Raw genomic sequence first — 17,412 nt, 5'->3', positions numbered from 1 at the left:
GAAGCCAAAGAACTTATATGTATGACTCATGGACATGAACTAAAGGGGAGGAATGTGGGGGTGTGTGTGAAGGGCTGAGGGGACTAAACAGCGGAAAATGGGACAACTGTAATAGCATAATCAATAAGATATATTTAAAAAATAAAATAAATTATACATTTCTTTGCTGACAATGAAGTATATGTTGAAGACCTGAAAGGCATGCAATTACTGGACTCAAGACTAGAAATTGCATGTAAAGTTCCAGACCAATGAATAATGTCCTTCCCTTGCACAGGAGTGAGGCCTGTGCATGGCACCCACAGCAGACACCTGGCAGTAGAGCCACTGCCTTTCATATAAGCACCAAGTCCTAGGTCAAGGGTGCTCACTACCCCTGTTTTACAAAGGAGGAAACTGAGGCCCAGAGAGAGCATCATTTTTCTCTAATCATAACAATGGTCAATAATCCAAGATTGAAACCCAGGTTGCAGACCCAGGATATTCTAAACACTGATCTCTTCTCTTTGGCTTCCAGGAGGGCTTTGAGCTCCACAAACACCCATTGATTCTCATATACCTAGTTCATTTTCAAGTCCTGCTCCAGCCCCGAGGACAGATCATAAAGCGAAAATTACCTGTTATTCAAGGAGTGAAGATAGGTGACATTATGACATACATCTTTGCTGTTTTACTATTTGTTCAAGAGAGGAGCCCAAATCAATAAAAGAATAGGAAAATTGTGTGAGCACATATTTTCTAAAAACTACCAGTAGTACATGCACATCTGCAAAAATACTCATGATAAATCTTTAGGGAAATGCAACTAAAACAACAGAGAGATCATGATGAACATATAAAAAGAGGTTCAATTAATAAAAATTGAGCAAATCAAGATTTTGTTAGAGTGCAGAAATGCAACTGTCATACACTGTGAGTAAGAATGCAGCCCTGGCAGGTGTGGCTAAGTGGTTCAAGTGCCGGCCTGTGAACCAACGTGTTGCCGGTTTGATTCTCAGTCAGGGCACATGCCTGGATTGCAGGACAGGTTCCCATTTGGGGCCCGTGAGAGCAACCACACATGGATGTTTCTCTCCCTCTGTTTCTCCCTCCTGTCCCCTTTCTCTAAAAATAAATAAATAAATAAATAAATAAATCTTTTAAAAAAGAATGTATAATAAAGGACAATTAGTTTAGATCATACATTGTTAGATTATTCAAAATTTAAACATTAAACTTCTGAGACATGTTTGTACTGTGAACATTTAAAATTAAACTCAGATATTTCCTCAGAAAGTTTTCTTCAGTATCTTTACACTGCAACAACAACAGAAAATACATTTCCTACAATCTAGCCATTTATACTGTGAGAACTCTATGTCAAAAGGTGTAGATTTATGGCTAAAGATTTCCCATGTTCACTTCAGGCTTGAAGCCTTTAACCAGTGTGAGCTGTGATTCAGGTGATAATGACTACAAGGTAAAATATTTCTTACATGTGATGTCCCCATAAGGCCGATTTCTATGTAAACTGATGATACAAAAAGAAAAAAAAAGATAGAAAAAAGAATTTCCCACACACGCTGTACTCTTAAGACCATTTCCCAGAGGGAAATCTCTGAATATAATAGAGCTTAGTGCTCCAAAAGAGGATTTCTCATATTGCATGTACGTATAAAACCTATCACCTGTGTGACCTAGGAGAAGATAACAAAGGAAATGGCTAGACATAAAACAATTCCCAAATTGTTTTTAAAAAATATTTTATTTACTTTTATTTTTAAACAGAGGGGAAGGAAAGGAGAAAATGAGGGAGAGAAACATCAATGTGTGGTTGCCTCTAGTGTGCCCCTCACTGGGGACCTGACCTGCAACCCAGGCATGTGCCCTGACTGGGAAGGGAACCGATGACTCTTTGGTCCACAAGCCGGCTCTCAATACCCTGAGTCACAGCAGCTGGGGCCCAAATTTTCTTAACTTACAAGAACTTAGTCACTGTGAATTTTCTAACAATAATGAAGGACATGGATACCGGAAAAGTATTTCCCACATTCACAGCACTCAGAAGGCATTTCTACAGTGCAAACTCTCTCATAATAATGGAAATTACTGGTATAAGAAAATGATTTTCCAAATTCACTGAAGGCATAAGGCTTTTCCCCCGTGTGAACTCTCTGAAGACAACAGAGCTGACTGATAGAGATGAAGGATTTCCCACATTCACTGCATTCATACAGCCTTTCCACCATTGTGAACTCTCATATGACAATGAAGGTTAATGTTACAGAGAAAAGACTTCAGGCTTTTACTGCAATGCTAAGGACTTTTTTTGCATGTGAACTTGGATTCTAATGGCAGTGACTGCTACAAGTAAAAGGTTTCCCACAGTCTCTGCACTCAGAAAGCCTTTATCCAGTGTGAACTCTCCAATGAGGAAAAAAGGCAGTTACTTTGGTAAGGTTTTCCACATTACTGTACTCACACGGGCTTTTCTCCAGAATGAACTTGATAGTGTTGAGTAAGGTCAGATCTCTTTTTGAAGCATTTCTTACATTCACTGTACTCATAAGGTCTTTCTTCAGTGTTAACTCTCTGGGGACAACGAAGGGCAAATCTCCAGGAAAAAGATTTCACACATTCACCACACTCAAAAGGCCTTTCCCCAGTATGAAATCTTTGATGACCATGGAGGGCAGAGCTAATGGTAAAAGATTTCCCACATTCACAACACACACAACACTGTCTTTCTGTAAGGAAACTCTAGTCCTCAAGAAATGTGTAATCATATCCATAGGTTTCCTTGCATTCTGTGGAGGTGTAGTAACATTGTCTACTTTGAAAGTTACTCCTGACTTAGAGAATTCCTTTGCCCTGTGCATGATGTGAGTAGCCAGTTGCTTGAGACATCCTGAGCTGACTAGGAAATACTTCCCATTCCAATCAGAGGTACAAGGCATCCATGACACATGGAAATTGCAGCTCTTTTCAAGTGAAACCCTGTCCACACTGCTTATGAAACAATTCTCTGTTGAGTCCTGCTCCTGCTGCTGGTGACGCTGTGCACTGAAATAAAATGGTTTTGCACATGCCCCACACCGCAGCAGTGTCGGCCTCTGTTGTGTTCCCTGCTGGTCAACCAAGTGGAAAATGTCTCTCAAGACCAGCCCACAACTCTCACAGGGGTGCCTCTTCTGGGAAGACAAAGGTGGCTTGGGATTTTTAGCCTGTGACACTCTTAGAGAAACATTTTATTCAGTGGGAGCCTCCACATCCTCTGCTCCACAGCAGCAACCTGAACAAAAACCAATGCTGGTAAAGTACATACTGAAGTAGAGAAGGGGTATTCTCACCACAAATTTTCATCTGTCACATCAAGGCATGATTCTATGTTATGATTTTCAAGACACAGGAGAAAGTGGTTGTTGTGCATTCCCAGGCCACTAAGACAGTAAGTAATGGGCACCTTATTAAACGAAGGGTGGTAGGATAGGACAGGAAACAAGGAAGAGGCAAGGGTTAGAAGTTGTTCCTCTGCTTATGGTGCCTGCAAAAGCCCTCCTGGTAGTGACGTCAGGCTGTATAGAGGAATGTGGATGTGCCCAAAACCATGAAAATCCACCACACCGGAGAAGATGCTGTGTATGGTTCATAGAGAAACACGGCACACTTCAAAGTGACACAGGCATTGACCGAAGCTGGAGAGCACAGCAAAAAGACTCTGCAAAGAAATGGCTGTGGAGTAGAGGTCAGAGAGGCAGAGTTTAGCCCTGGCTGGAAGTCGGAGTACGAGTGATAACTATGAGAAATATCAAACAGGCCAAGTGCCAACACTGGGAAAGGAGAAGTACATTAAGGTCTGGTCTCTCACAATGGTGACAAAACAGTTAAGCAAACAAGTTCCTCAATGTGTTTTAACAAAGTCCTGACATCAAACCCTCCCCAAGTGTCATTCACCATCACCAGAACCTCTCTGAGCCCATCCTGTGTTGGCTGGACTCATGTCCCTCTTGTGCTACACAAAGGACTCTTCCACTTCCCTCCCAGTTGAGCAGTTACATGGAATAGTGGTGTTGCAACTCCTCAGAGAAAACAGAAGAGATGAATAACCAACATGTTGTACAACATCTCAGCACAAACGGGACAAAAGAAAAAGATCTCTGTAGGCAACATCAGCAGGATGGCAGAATAAAAAATGCAAGTACTCAACCTCATTCAAGAATAATTAGACAATTATCCCTGATGAAAAACAGTGCTTGAGGAAAAGGGGATATGCTTAGAAGACCCATTTTTCCCAAGAGCCATAACGTGGAGCATAACGCAAAGAACTGCACAGAAAGAATTGCAGGAGAGACTAGCTTAGCAAAGACAGTTAGATTCAAAAGACAAGGGTAAGAGCTTCCACTTGAAGCCATAGCGCTTTTGCTACCATGGACTCTAGTGGCCTAGGCCTAGGAATCTAGGCCTAGTGGCCTACTGTTGTCTGTGAGAAGTTTCAGATTCTCTAATATCTGCAAACTCTTCACAGATTTCATATTAAAGTAACCTGTAGAGTTTGTCAGCATGGATATCAAGAGGAATCCCCTCGTGTATAACATTTCTTATGGCAGAATAACATCAGCATGTCCCCAGTAATCTTTGCCACTAAATACTGCAACAGAGATTGGTACATATTTGGCAAACTCCCGCCCTAGCCACAAAAACCCCTATAATCTTCACTACTCTGATGTCAGCTGATGGGGCAGCAAGAAGAATGCAAATTGAATCTGGTCTTCACCTAAAACACAACACGTCACCTACCAAGCACCATTGTATCCACGAGCAGATAAAACTGTATCTCACCCTGGCTGGTATGGTCAATAGGTTGAGCACCAGCCTTCAAACAGAAAGGTTGCTGGTTGGATTCCCATCAGGACACATGCCTGAACTGCAGGCCAAGTCCCCCATTGGGAGCATGGTAGAGGCTACCAATCATTGTTTCTCTCCCACATTGATCTTTCTCCCTTCCTTCCTTCCTCCCTTCCCCTCTCTCTAAATCAGGGGTGTCCAATCCAAGGCCCACGGGCTACATGTGGTCCAGGATGGCTATAAATGGCCAAAGATTTTATCTTTAGTGGCCCAAGACAAAAATAATAAATTTACTTAAAACATTATGAGATTTTTTGTGATTACGTGTTGTAATGTCACATAAAATAAACATACCTACACTCTTTTGCTATTTGTACGCATGTGTAGCTTCAGTTTTACTGTGTTGTGTGGCTTCCCGTGTGGTATCTTCCAAGAGCAGACAGTAGAATTCACACTATCAGATGCTATATATGTTCTTGGTGACTTAGTGAGGCAGTGATTATCAATAATATTTCAACCTACCATTGCAATGTTAGGCATTTAATGTTATTTAGAAGTCAGGTAAGCATTCTTATTTAATTGTTTTTTGAATATTTTATTTATTCATTTTTAGAGAGAGGGGAAAGGAGAGAAAGAGAGAGGGAAACATCGACGTGTGGTTGCATCTCGTGTGTTCCCCACTGGGGACCTGTCCTGCAACCCAGGCATGTTCCCTGACTGGGAATCGAACCAGTGACCCTTCGGTCCACAGGTAAGCACTCAATCCACTGAGCCACACCAGCCAGGGCCTATTTGATTATTAAAGGTACTTACACACCTCAGCAGTGCCTCTCACATGGCCCCCATACTTTACAATTGGTCCTCTGTCCCGCCCTGCATCAACAGCTGAGAGGGATGTGGCAGGGCCCAAACCTTGCTATTTTACTGTCAATTAATCTTCATAATAAAAGTAAACAAAGTCCCTTATCTCATATTATTTTTTAAAATCACAGCATGGCTTCTACAACATTTCAAAAGAAAAAATTACGGATGAAGGAAGATTGTTCAATGAAAAGTGGACAGATGACTCCTTTTGTCGAAGCAAATAGGAAGGCACTCTGTTTCATTTGTAGGGAATTTGTGCAAGTTTTCAAGGTCTATAATTTGAAAAGGCATTATATGCAAAAACATGCTGCCAAATTCAATGTGTATGAAGGATTGTTTTGTAAGGACAAAATAGAGGAAGTGAAAAAAGTCTGTCTTCTCAACAAAAATGTTTCAAAATGTTACAATTCAGGTAGGTACTACCATTGCAAAGGCTAGTTATGTGGTAGCATATTTAATAGCAAAAAATCAAAACCACTTACTGATGGTGAGTGTATTAAGCAATGCATAGAAAGCATGGCAGATATAATTTGCCCTGATATATAGGGGCATATTTCTCAAATCAGATTACCTCACCAGACTATAGCCAGGTGGACTGGAGAAACTGGAAAATCTATTGAAAAAGTTTAGAAAGTAAAGCTGCTAATTTTAAATTTTATGCTTTGGTGATGGATGATTGCAATGATGCTACAGATACGGCTCAACTTGCCATTTTTATTAGATGTATTGATAATAAATATAATGTCACTGAAGAAATGCTTACTTTAGTGCCATTATAAGACACAACTGAATCAAGAGATTCATATGAAGCGGTGAAAAATATGTTAAATTGATTTTCTTTGGCCATTGTCAGCACATCTAGTATGGTTACTGATGGTGCCCCGGCGGTGGTAGGTAAAAGAGAGCCATTTGTAAAAGTAATAGAAGATGGTGCAATTGCTGTCCAAACTCATGTGTGATGAAGAATCATTGCATAGTACATCAAGAAAATTTATGCACAAAAGCTTTAAAAATGGTTAACATCATGCAAATCATCATCAAGACTATAAATTTTATAAAAGCCAAGGGACTGAATCATCGCCAATTCCAAGAATTCCTTAAAAGTATTGATGCTGACTATGGAGAAGTCAGTTACTTTTTGGAAGTAAGAGGCTAGGTCAAGGCAAAATTTTGAAAAGATTTTATGATTTGTGACAAGTTATCAAGTAGTTTATGGTATCAAAATACAAATTTGTGCTGGAATTTGATGATGAAAACTGGCTTACAGGTTTAGGATTTTTAGTGGATTTAACCACTCATTTAAGTGAGTTAAACATGTGTCTTCAAGGTGAAAACCAACTTATTAATACCATGTTTCAAACCATAACAGTGCTCCAAATGAAACTGAAGTTAAGGCAAGCTCAAATTAAGGCAAACAATTTTATGCATTTTGACACATTGGCTAAACACAATTCTGTGAACAGTGAAAAATATGCAGTCTTGGTTTTTCAATTTGAGACAAGAACTTGAAAACATTTCAAGATTTTTGAGAAAATAATCAATATTTTTCTATAGTTGCGACTCCATTTTATGTAGACATAAATATGTTACCTGCCAATTTTCAAATGGAATGCATAGAGCTGCGATCTGACATTCATCTTAAAGAAAAATTTGATTGTGTCTCTACTGGAATTTTATAGGTCCTATCTTCCCAGAGACACATACCCCTTGCTTCACAATAACGCCTTATTCATCATTGCTATTTGGCAGCATCTACATTTGTGAGCAACTATTTTCAAGAATGAAACACATTAAGAGTAAAATTAGAATCAAAATATCTGATGAGCACCTTGAGAACTCACTAAGAATTGTAACCACTTCTATCAAAGCAGATATTGATGCACTAGTTTCTCAAATATGTCAAACATCCCACTAGTTTTATATTGCCATCTTTTCTTTTATAATAAAAAATATTAAAAATACACCAATGATGTTTTATTCTTTGATATGTACATTTTCTATATTAGTGATCACAAACTTGGGACCTGCTCAATGATTTTAAAAGATTATCAGAAGGGCTGCTGCATAATTAGGGTTATTATGTGAGGACTTTTTTGCTTATCTGTGGGAGCAGGTACCACAAAAATTATGCACTGACCATTTTTTTGCTCATCAGTTTTCATTAGTGTTTGTGTATTTAACGTGTGGTGCAGAACAACTCTTCTTCCATTGTGGCCCAGAGATGCCAAAAGTTTGGACAACTGTGCTGTAAATAATAAATACAATTATTAGCCCTGGCTGGTGTGGCTCATTGGATTGATCGTCTGCCTGTGAACCAAAAATTTGCTGGTTCAGTTCCCGCTCAGGGCACATACCCAGGTTGCGGCACAGGTTCCCTGTAGGCGGCATGTGAGAGGCAACTAATTGATGTATCTCTAGCACTTTGGTGTCTCTTACCCCATTCTTTCTCCCTCCTTTCCCCTCTCTCTAAAAAGGAAATAAATAAAATCTTACAAAACATAAATAAAATCCTTAATATAAAATATAATTCTTTAAAAAGAATTCATCTGTAAAATCCAAAAAAGTAACTGTTTCATGAAATACTCAAATATCAACACTAGGACAATAAGAAATATGAAAAAAATCACAAAAACATCCTGGCTGGTGTAGCTCAGTGGATTGAGCACCAGCCTGCAAACCAAGGGATAGCCGGTTCAATTCCCAGTCAGGGCACATGCCTGGGTTGTGGGCCAGATACCTGGTTGAGGGCATCTGAGAGGAAACCAGTTGATGTATCTCTCACACATTGATGTTTCTCTTCCTGTTTCTTCCTCCCTTCCTGTCCCTCTAAAATTAAAAAAAAAATCACAAAAGGAACATCATAATCTTAATGTGAATTCCCACAAATTGGAGGTATACAAATGCCAGAGAAGAATGCAAATAATCATGTTTAAAAATTTTACTGAGGTACAAGCAAATACACATTGAACTCAACATAATGAACTAACAAATATAGTCATAAAATATGGGGTTCAGAAAGTCAGAAATCATAAAAATAATAAAACAAACTGTAGAGATAAAGAATACAATAAAATGAAAACTGCAAATAGAGTTTCAAAGGAAGACAAGATCAAGAAGTAAGATAGATATGTCACCTCAGAGGCAAGATATATAAAAATGAAGACAGCCTAAATGAATTTTGGAACACAATAAAAATGACCTATATTTGCATTATGGAACTCCAGGTGAGGTGAAAAAGAGGCAAAAAGAGAGATAAAATAAAGGAAAGGGAAAAAGAGGGATAACATTTTTATTGGAAAAAAGGAGCTAAAGATTGATTTCCATATATGAAAAAGAAATGTGAATAAGTGTGTTATCGATTCTCAGAGGTCCCTGTACAGATTCAACGCAAACATGACTTCAGCAAGATGCATTATAACAAAATTGTCAAAAGTCAAATCCAAAGAGATTTTTGAAAGACCAATGAAAACAGCAACTCTTCACATACGGGACAAGGCTCCCATAAGGCTCTCAGTAGAATTCTCTGAGGAAACCTTGCAGGCTAGGAGAATGTCAAATCATATATTCAAAACACTAAAAGAAAACATCTGCATACTTTAACCAGAAAACCGCTGCCTCGGACACAACAAGAAAAAACTTTCCCAGAAAGGCAGAAGTTGAAGAAGTCAATTTCCACTTATACTGACTTACTAGAAATGCCCCCCCCCGCAAATTCTTTGAGCTGAAAAGCATACTACATAGAAATACAAAAATGTACCAACACGTAAAACTCTCTGGTAAGGTCAGTGATGTCATCAAGTTCACAATACTAAAATAGTTCATTGGTGGAGTATACTTTATTTAACTCTATTGAATAGGATAAAAATAAAGTATATTAAGAATAACAATGGTGACAATAATTTATGAATAGATACACAAAATGTAAAGGTATAAACTGTGACATCAAAACATAATGGAGTATAAATATAAGCCGTAACACCATAAAAGTCCTTGAGGAAAACATTGGCAGGAAAATCTCAGACATTCCACGCAGCAACATCCTCACAGACACATCCCCTAAAGCAAGGGACATAAAGGAAAGAATAAACAAATGGGACCTCATCAAAATAAAAAGCTTCTGCATGGCTAAAGAAAACAGCACCAAATTACAAAGAGAACCAACAGTATGGGAAAACATATTTGCCAATGATACCTCAGACAAGGGCCTGATCTCCAAAATATATAAAGAACTCACATGACTCCACTCCTGGAAGACAAACAACCCAATTAAAAAATGGGCAAAGGACTTGAACAGACACTTCTCCAAGGAAGACATACAGAGGGCCCAGAGACATATGAAAAGATGCTCAGCATCACTAGCCATCAGAGAGATGCAAATTAAAACCACATTGAGGTATCATCTCACACCAGTCAGAATGGCCAACATAAACAAGTCCACAAACAAATGTTGGAGAGGATGTGGAGAAAAGGGAACCCTCGTGCACTGTTGGTGGGAATGCAGACTGGTGAGGCCAGTGTGGAAAACAATATGGAATTTCCTCAGAAAACTAAAAATGGAACTGCCCTTTGACCCAGTAATTCTGCTGCTGGGATTATACCCTAAGAACACTGAAACACCAATCCAAAAGAATCTGTGCACCCCAATGTTCATAGCAGCACAATTTACAATAGCCAAGTACTGGAAGCAACCGAAGTGCCCATCAGCAAACGAGTGGATCCAAAAACTATGGTATATTTACACAATGGAATTCTACGCAGCAGAGAGAAAGAAGGAGCTTATACCCTTTGCAACAGCATGGATGAAACTGGAGAGCATTATGCTAAGTGAAATAAGCCAGGAAGTGAGGGACAAATACCATATGATCTCACCTTTAACTGGAACATAAGCAATAGAAGAAAAAAGCAAACAAAATATAACCAGAGACATTGAAGTTAAGAACAATCTAACAATAGCCAGGGCGGGGGTGGGGGGTGGGGGCGGGGACAGTGGGTAGAGGGGATTACAGGAACTACTATAAAGGACACATGGACAAAACCAAGGGGGAGGGTGGAGGGGGGGGAGGGAGGTGGGTTCACCTGGGGTCGGGTGTAGGGATGGGGAGAAAAGGCATACAACTGTAATTGAGTAACAATAAAAAACAAAAAAACAAAAAAACATAATGGAGTAGTGTGGCAGAGAGTCAAAGGGTAGAAATTTTGCATGCAACTGAAGCTGTTTTCAGATTACAATAATATGTTAAGAGTATCAGTTGCTTTATGGAAGTCTAATGGAAACCACACACACAATCCTATATAATGGACACACAAAAGAGAAAGGAATCAAGGCATACCACTATAGAAAAGGATTAAATCACAAAAAAAAAAGACAGCAAGGGTGAAAGACAAAACAGGAACTACAAAAGAGGCAGAAAACAATGACAAAATGGCCATAGTAGGTCCTTCAAAAATTGTCTGATCAAAAGACAAGGGTGGTGGAAGGGATAAAAAACGCAGGACACTAGAGCATTTGAGATCTTGCTTTTTGGCCACTGTCATCAGTTTGACTCAAATAAATACTATAACAATCCTCACGATGGGTGAAAAAGTTGAAGGGATTTAGAAGTACAAATTGGAAGTTAACAGAATAGTCATGGGGATGTAAAGTTCAGCATAGGGAATACAGTCAATAATATTCTAATACATATGAATGGTGTCAGATGGGTGCAAGATTTATCAGGATGAACACTTAGTAAGTTATATAATGTCTAATCACTGGGGTGTACACATGAAACTAACATAATAATGTATGTCAACTTTAAAAAATTTTAATTTAGCCCTGGCTTGGGTGCCGCAGTGGGTTGATTGCTGGCCAATGAACTAACTGAAAGGTCACTGGTTCAATTCCCAGTCAGGGCACATGCCTGGGTTGCATGCAGGCCAGGTCCCCTCTGACCTGGCATGTGAGAGGCAACTGATGGATGTTTCTCTCCCTCTCTTTTTCCTTCCATTCCCCTCTCTCTAGTAATGAATAAATAAAATATTTTTAAAAATTTTAAATGTATAAAAATAAATAAATAAGTTGAGAACCAGTAGGGCTTCCCTTGTGTTAAAAGAAAAAAAAAATCCTACAAGACACAATATATGCAGCCTACAAGAGACTCACTAGAACTTTACGGACACAAAGAGGCTGAAAATAAAGAGATGTTAAAAAAAAATATCCCATACAAATAAAACCAAAGAGAGCAAGAATAACTAATATTCTGTCAGACAAAATAGACAACCTCAAACACTGTCACAAGAGAAAAAAGTCATCCTAAAAAGGTAAAGGAGTCAATCCAACAAGAGGATAACATCTTTAATTACTACGCACCCAGCTGCAGAGCACCTAAGTACATTAAGCAAACAGTATGAGATCTGAAGTCAGAAAACACAGCGCAACACTACCGGACAACTAAAATACTCCCCTTTCAACAATGGGCAGATCATCTCAGTCAAAAGCAACATGGAATTACTTAAGTTTGACTACACTTCAGAGAAAACAGAACTAATAAATATATACACAATATTTTATTCAGCCTCAGCCAGTTAGCTTACCTTGATGGGTAGTTGTACGGTGCAGCACTAAAAGGCTGTGGATTTGTTCCCCAGTCAGGGATGACCATGAAGCAACCAATCCATGCTTTTCTCTCACATTGATGTTTCTCTCTCTCTCTCTCTCTCTCTCTCTCTCTCTGTTTCTCTATCCCTTCCTCTCTCCCTACAGTCAATAAACATATCTTCATGTAATATTATATATATATGTATGTATATATATAATCAACAGCAATATAAAAAATAGTTTTCTTCACTAATCAATGTAAAATCTATTAGGCTCTGGCAATACTACTGACCTCAAATCCTTCCCTATGAGGATTCAGTACTGCAGGTATTGGGGCAGCAGGGAAATAAGGGGCAGTGCAAACAAACCTGCCCTGTCAAGTACAGGATCGACCCAGAAAACCGGGAGAGCATACAGTGTACACAGTCCACATGCGATCGGAGCCCGGGAGATGGGTGTGACTCTAATCCATAATGCAGCTGGGAGGCAGCCCCATGTTATAGCACTTGCACAAGAGCCTGGAAGTGGTCCACTCCATATCATAGGGCCACGCCTGCCCAGACTAACAATGGCAGCCAAGAAAGGCAGAAGAGACCAGAGTACTGGCAGGTGTAACCCTTTATGGGAGGAATTGGAAATAGGGTGACAGAGGAGGAGCAGGGTGAGGATTTAAAATCAAGTGCAGGGCAGTCATGTTGTCTTGGCCACACGGTTTGAAAGGATGCAGAAGGACCCCTGTGAGGAGGTGCCACGTGGTTGTGGATTAAGAGTGAGAGCTTAGGTGAGCATGGATGACTGGGAGAAGCAAGAATACAGATGGGAACCTGCCTAGCAGAGCTATGGATTTCTGTTTTTCTAAGAGACAGTACCCCTGGCTGGTATACAATGAGACAGACCTGATTTGGCAAGAGAGGCAGAACTGTGTGTGTTTATGGGTATTTAGTTTTAAGGGACTTTGGGACTTAAACACAGAATTCTGCCATTATCCTGAACCTGTATAACTTCTGAATAAATAGTTCCTTCCCTTTTCATAAGTCTCTGGCAGTGGGAGTCTCTTTTTTTTTTTTTTTTTTTTTTTTTTTTTTTTTTTTTTTTTGGCAGTGAGTAGTAGGAACCAGTGGTTCTGTTACACAATGAGGAAAAAAGAAAAACTCCTGGAGGCAGGATCAGGAGTGAGCTCAAGGCCAGCTGCTGCTGTCCATTGTTCCCTGGGCACAAGTCTGGTCAGGACCCTTAGAGCTTAGGATATAGGAAGCAGTTGACAAACCTGAATAAAGAAGGGTGCAGGCATGCCAAAGAAGAGCAGAGAGGGAGAGTGAGTGTCTTACCCAGTGAAGATATAAGAGCAAAGTTCTCCAGCATCACATCAAGATACAGTTTTCTCTCAGACTCATCAAGGAGGCACCATTCTGTCCTGTAGAAGTACAGGAAAACATCCTTAAAGGTCAACTCATCCTGTCAAAAATAATACAAATGAATCCAGAACAGTCTAAGACCCTCAACCCTACTCCATACAAAGCTTACCCATACCCAACGCTTTCCTGAATCCTCAGTTCAGAGAAGACACCAGCCCTTGCTGCCAGTGCTGCCTGCTGTCTCATCACAGGTCATTAGTCACCGTTATCACCCTCAGCAACAGCAGCAAAGATGGGATGTGTCCCAGATAAGTAGCATCTAGGCTCAGGTCCAGGCCTACAGGGCTCCATCCATCCTGCCCAGCAAATTCACTGTGTCTCCCAGATCATGCCTCCAAGACAGCCAAACACAGGCTTATGCTTCACACTCAAAGCCCCACACCAAGTACCCAGGACCGGGAGCTCGCCCTTCCTCTAGCTGTGCACACACTGTGTGGTCTCTTCCGCTTTCTCAGCTTGACATCTCAGGTTCACACCTTCAGCTCTGCCACCTCCTGCTCCACACCTGGCATCTCTCTGAAATCACCCATGACTTAACATATGGCTTCCAGAGAGTGCTCTGATATGTCAGAATGATCTGGTACAACAGAGGCAGGACAGAAAGAAGTTAGGGGAAAATCCTGACAAATGGAAGGAGGATGTAGGAGGACATGTCCTCTCACTTGAGCCCCTCCCTCTGGCCACAAACAAAGGAAAACAGTTGATGGCAGGAAGCTCCCGTGGCAATCATGGAAATGGAAACCACATGGATCACTCCCAACCACAAGAGGAACTCAGAATTTGGCACCACACAGCTTGGAAACAAAGCCCCCACCCTTGAAAATGCATAAAATCCCAAGAACTATCTCAGCACTTGCTCCTCTCTCTCCAGTTAGGCGGCATCCACTGAAAGGCACGCTTTGCTTCCTTCACAGTGGCTCCCACACAGGCCTCTTTCTTTTTTTTCTACCTGAATAAAACTTGCTTTAGTCTCACACTGATTTGTCCTTCAAACCTTTCCTGGGCCACTCAAGGTCCTGAGTGTTGTATGACACACACATTTTTAGGAATGTGCCAGAGCCCCCTAGTGTGTTTGAGGTTCAGTAATAAAACCACAGTTGGCCCCTCAGCCCATCACCCTTTCCCCACCACCCGCCCTCCCCTGTCACACCGTGTCAGCCAGGAGCACCTTACTGTGCAGGACACCAGGGCCTAGGCTGCAGGGAGTGACAGACACCTCACACCCAGGCTGTAGGGTTCAGTGGGGTGAGGGAGAGAAGCCTCAGGATGCACACTCACCTCAGCAGGGCAACTCGGAGAGGCTGCAGCCATCCGCTTTGTGGGCGGTGTGAGGTGGCTGCTGCAAGTGCGTAGTGGGTCCTTTGTATGAGGGACCCTGTCCTGGCCCTGGATCCAGACACCCAGGCATCCTCGCTGGGGTTCCCTCCTGCTGCCATGACCACCGCTCTGGCATCTTCTCCATTCAATTTTGTGACCAGAAGAACATGACCAGATAATAACAAAACTAAAAGAAGAGGAAATGCCCACCAGGAGTTGCTTGTCAAGAGACAGACAGAAGACCCCCCCTACCATATGGACCAAATGGAAATGCCTATTCTGAGCCTTTTTTGGCTCATTGTTCTGCTATTCCAGCCTGCCTTCTGGGTAATCTGAGGTAGAAGTTTAGGAGAAGGAGGAAGGGTGGAAGGTGGTCCATAATAATTGCAGAAAAAACTCATAAATAACTTCGATGAACTGCCTCAGGCCATGTATCTTTTCTTACAAAAGAGACAAGAGGTGGTCTGGATCAAGAGAAAAATATGAGTTAACAGACTTCCACTCATACCAGTGAAACAGGATGTAGACTGAGGGCCCCCTGGGAATATAGGAGAAAGGCCCCGGAGCCCATGATTTGGGGGATTGGGGAGAGTGGATGATAGGATTGGGATACTTTGCATTTAATGGCAGGTGGTAGCTAGTTTAATAGCTGTGCTGCTGCCTCTGGATAAAATGTGTGCATGACTCTCAGGATATATCCTGATTTGTGATGTAGCCAGAGGGGCGGTCCCCTCCCCCCCATCACTGAGTCATGCTTGTCTGGACTAGGTATGGCAGCTGGGAGAAATAGTATACAGAAAACTGGTAAATGTATTTCATTGTGGGAGGAGTCAGAGATGAGGTCACATAGGAGGCTCTGGGTCAGGATTTAAAACTAATGGCTGGCCCTAGCTGGTGTGGCTCAGTGGATTGAGTGTCGGCCTGCAAATCAAGGGTTCGCAGGATTGATTCCCAGTCAGGACCCAAGACTGGGTTGTGGGCTGGGTCCCCGGTGGGGGGTGTGCGAGAGGCAACCACACGGTGATGTTTCTCTCCCTCTCTTTCTCTCTGGCTTCCCCTCTCTAAAATAAATTAATAAAATCTTTAAAAATATAAAACTAAGGATGGGGAGCTTGAGCAGATTCGGAAATACAGTTCAAAAGGGTGTAGGAGGGCCCACTCTAACCCACCATGATGTCTGGTGTATAAGGAACTGCCGCGCAGTTTTAGATTAAGAGGTGGAAGAAGAGAAACTCTGAGACCTGCCTGGGGAACACAGCAACACAGATGATGGTGCTGGGACTTGTGGGACCTACCCAGTCAAGCACGGTTTAATGGGAGATGCCTGGAATGCTGAACTGTGACTGGAAGTGCTAAGTTGTGGACTTCTGCTTTTCTAAAACACGGTACCTCTGACTGGCATATTCTGAAACTGGCCTGCTTTGGCAAAGGGAGGCAGCACTGTGTGTTCGTGGGTGGTTTAAAGGGAGTGGGATTTAACAGCAGAATTCCACCATTTTTCTAAATATGTATAACTTTCAATTAAGTTATTCCTTTCCTTTTCACCAAACTCTGGCATTGGGAGTCACGCTTCTTGGTGGTGGGCAATCAGACCCCCCAGTGGTCCAGAACAGCATAGACTGGGGTTCAATCACACCTGTGCTTAGGAGGTCATGCCCTCACTTGGAAGAGTATGCGCCACCTTTTCCCACCAAATTAACAGGTAATTCCCTCACCCCAACCCCACAATTGTATAAATCCTCAGGACAAGGAGACTGAGCACCTATGCCTTTCTCACCTACCTCGGCTAGGACCGTTCCCTTCCCTGAAAGCATAATAAACGTCTCCTTGCGTGCTAACCGACTTGCTGATCTTTAATTCTATACTGGGTCAGCAAGAACCAAGCATCCCACAGCACTGACACTTCAAGGCTGGGATCCTGTATATCCCCAGCTGACTCCAGGAGTGGATTTGTGGACTTACACTCCAAGAATACACTGAGAATAGTAAGTGTGCTGTATCACCCACCGCACAGGGCACGTCATTTCTCAGGCAAGGTAGTCTCTGGTGTACATGCAAGGCCTTTCATTTATTTAATTTTTAAACTGCTGGCTTTGCATTATCTTTCTTCAGGATCTGCTCTTTCTGACCTCCAGGAATCCAGTCTCTTCTTGATTCAGGCCATCTGGAATCTGCCTCCTTCGGGCAAAATGTGGTTGGGGAGGTTGCTCAAGTCCCTAATCCTGTCAATCCTGCCTCAGTTGAACACACTTTGCAAAATTAATGTAGTAAAACATATACTAATACTAAAGTGCATTTGTGCCGGAGGAACGCAGAAGTCTTAGCTCTGCCTGTGCAGCAGTGTGACAGGAGTTTATACTGATTTGATCAGATGACTCTGACTTAAATTATACACTTTTTGCACACAAGGGAGTA

The 17,412-nt window shown here is 41.5% G+C and overlaps 1 protein-coding gene across 1 annotated transcript in view; it reads right to left on the bottom strand.

Annotated features, from left to right (window-relative positions):
* Positions 1-16,046, bottom strand: part of LOC139440259 (zinc finger protein 211-like) — a 35,572-nt gene extending 19,526 nt beyond the window's left edge. The window contains exons 1-2 of the mRNA XM_071219856.1: positions 14,959-16,046; positions 13,594-13,679 (exon numbers count right to left, since the gene is read on the bottom strand). The gene's annotated coding sequence lies outside the window, so the exon portion shown is untranslated. The remainder of the gene's footprint in view (positions 1-13,593; positions 13,680-14,958) is intronic.
* Positions 16,047-17,412: the final 1,366 nt, after the last annotated feature.

Source organism: Desmodus rotundus, chromosome 12 (assembly GCF_022682495.2).
Source record: "Desmodus rotundus isolate HL8 chromosome 12, HLdesRot8A.1, whole genome shotgun sequence".
Classification (NCBI taxonomy): Eukaryota; Metazoa; Chordata; class Mammalia; order Chiroptera; family Phyllostomidae; genus Desmodus; species Desmodus rotundus.
This window is presented reverse-complemented; position numbering and strand designations above follow the sequence as displayed.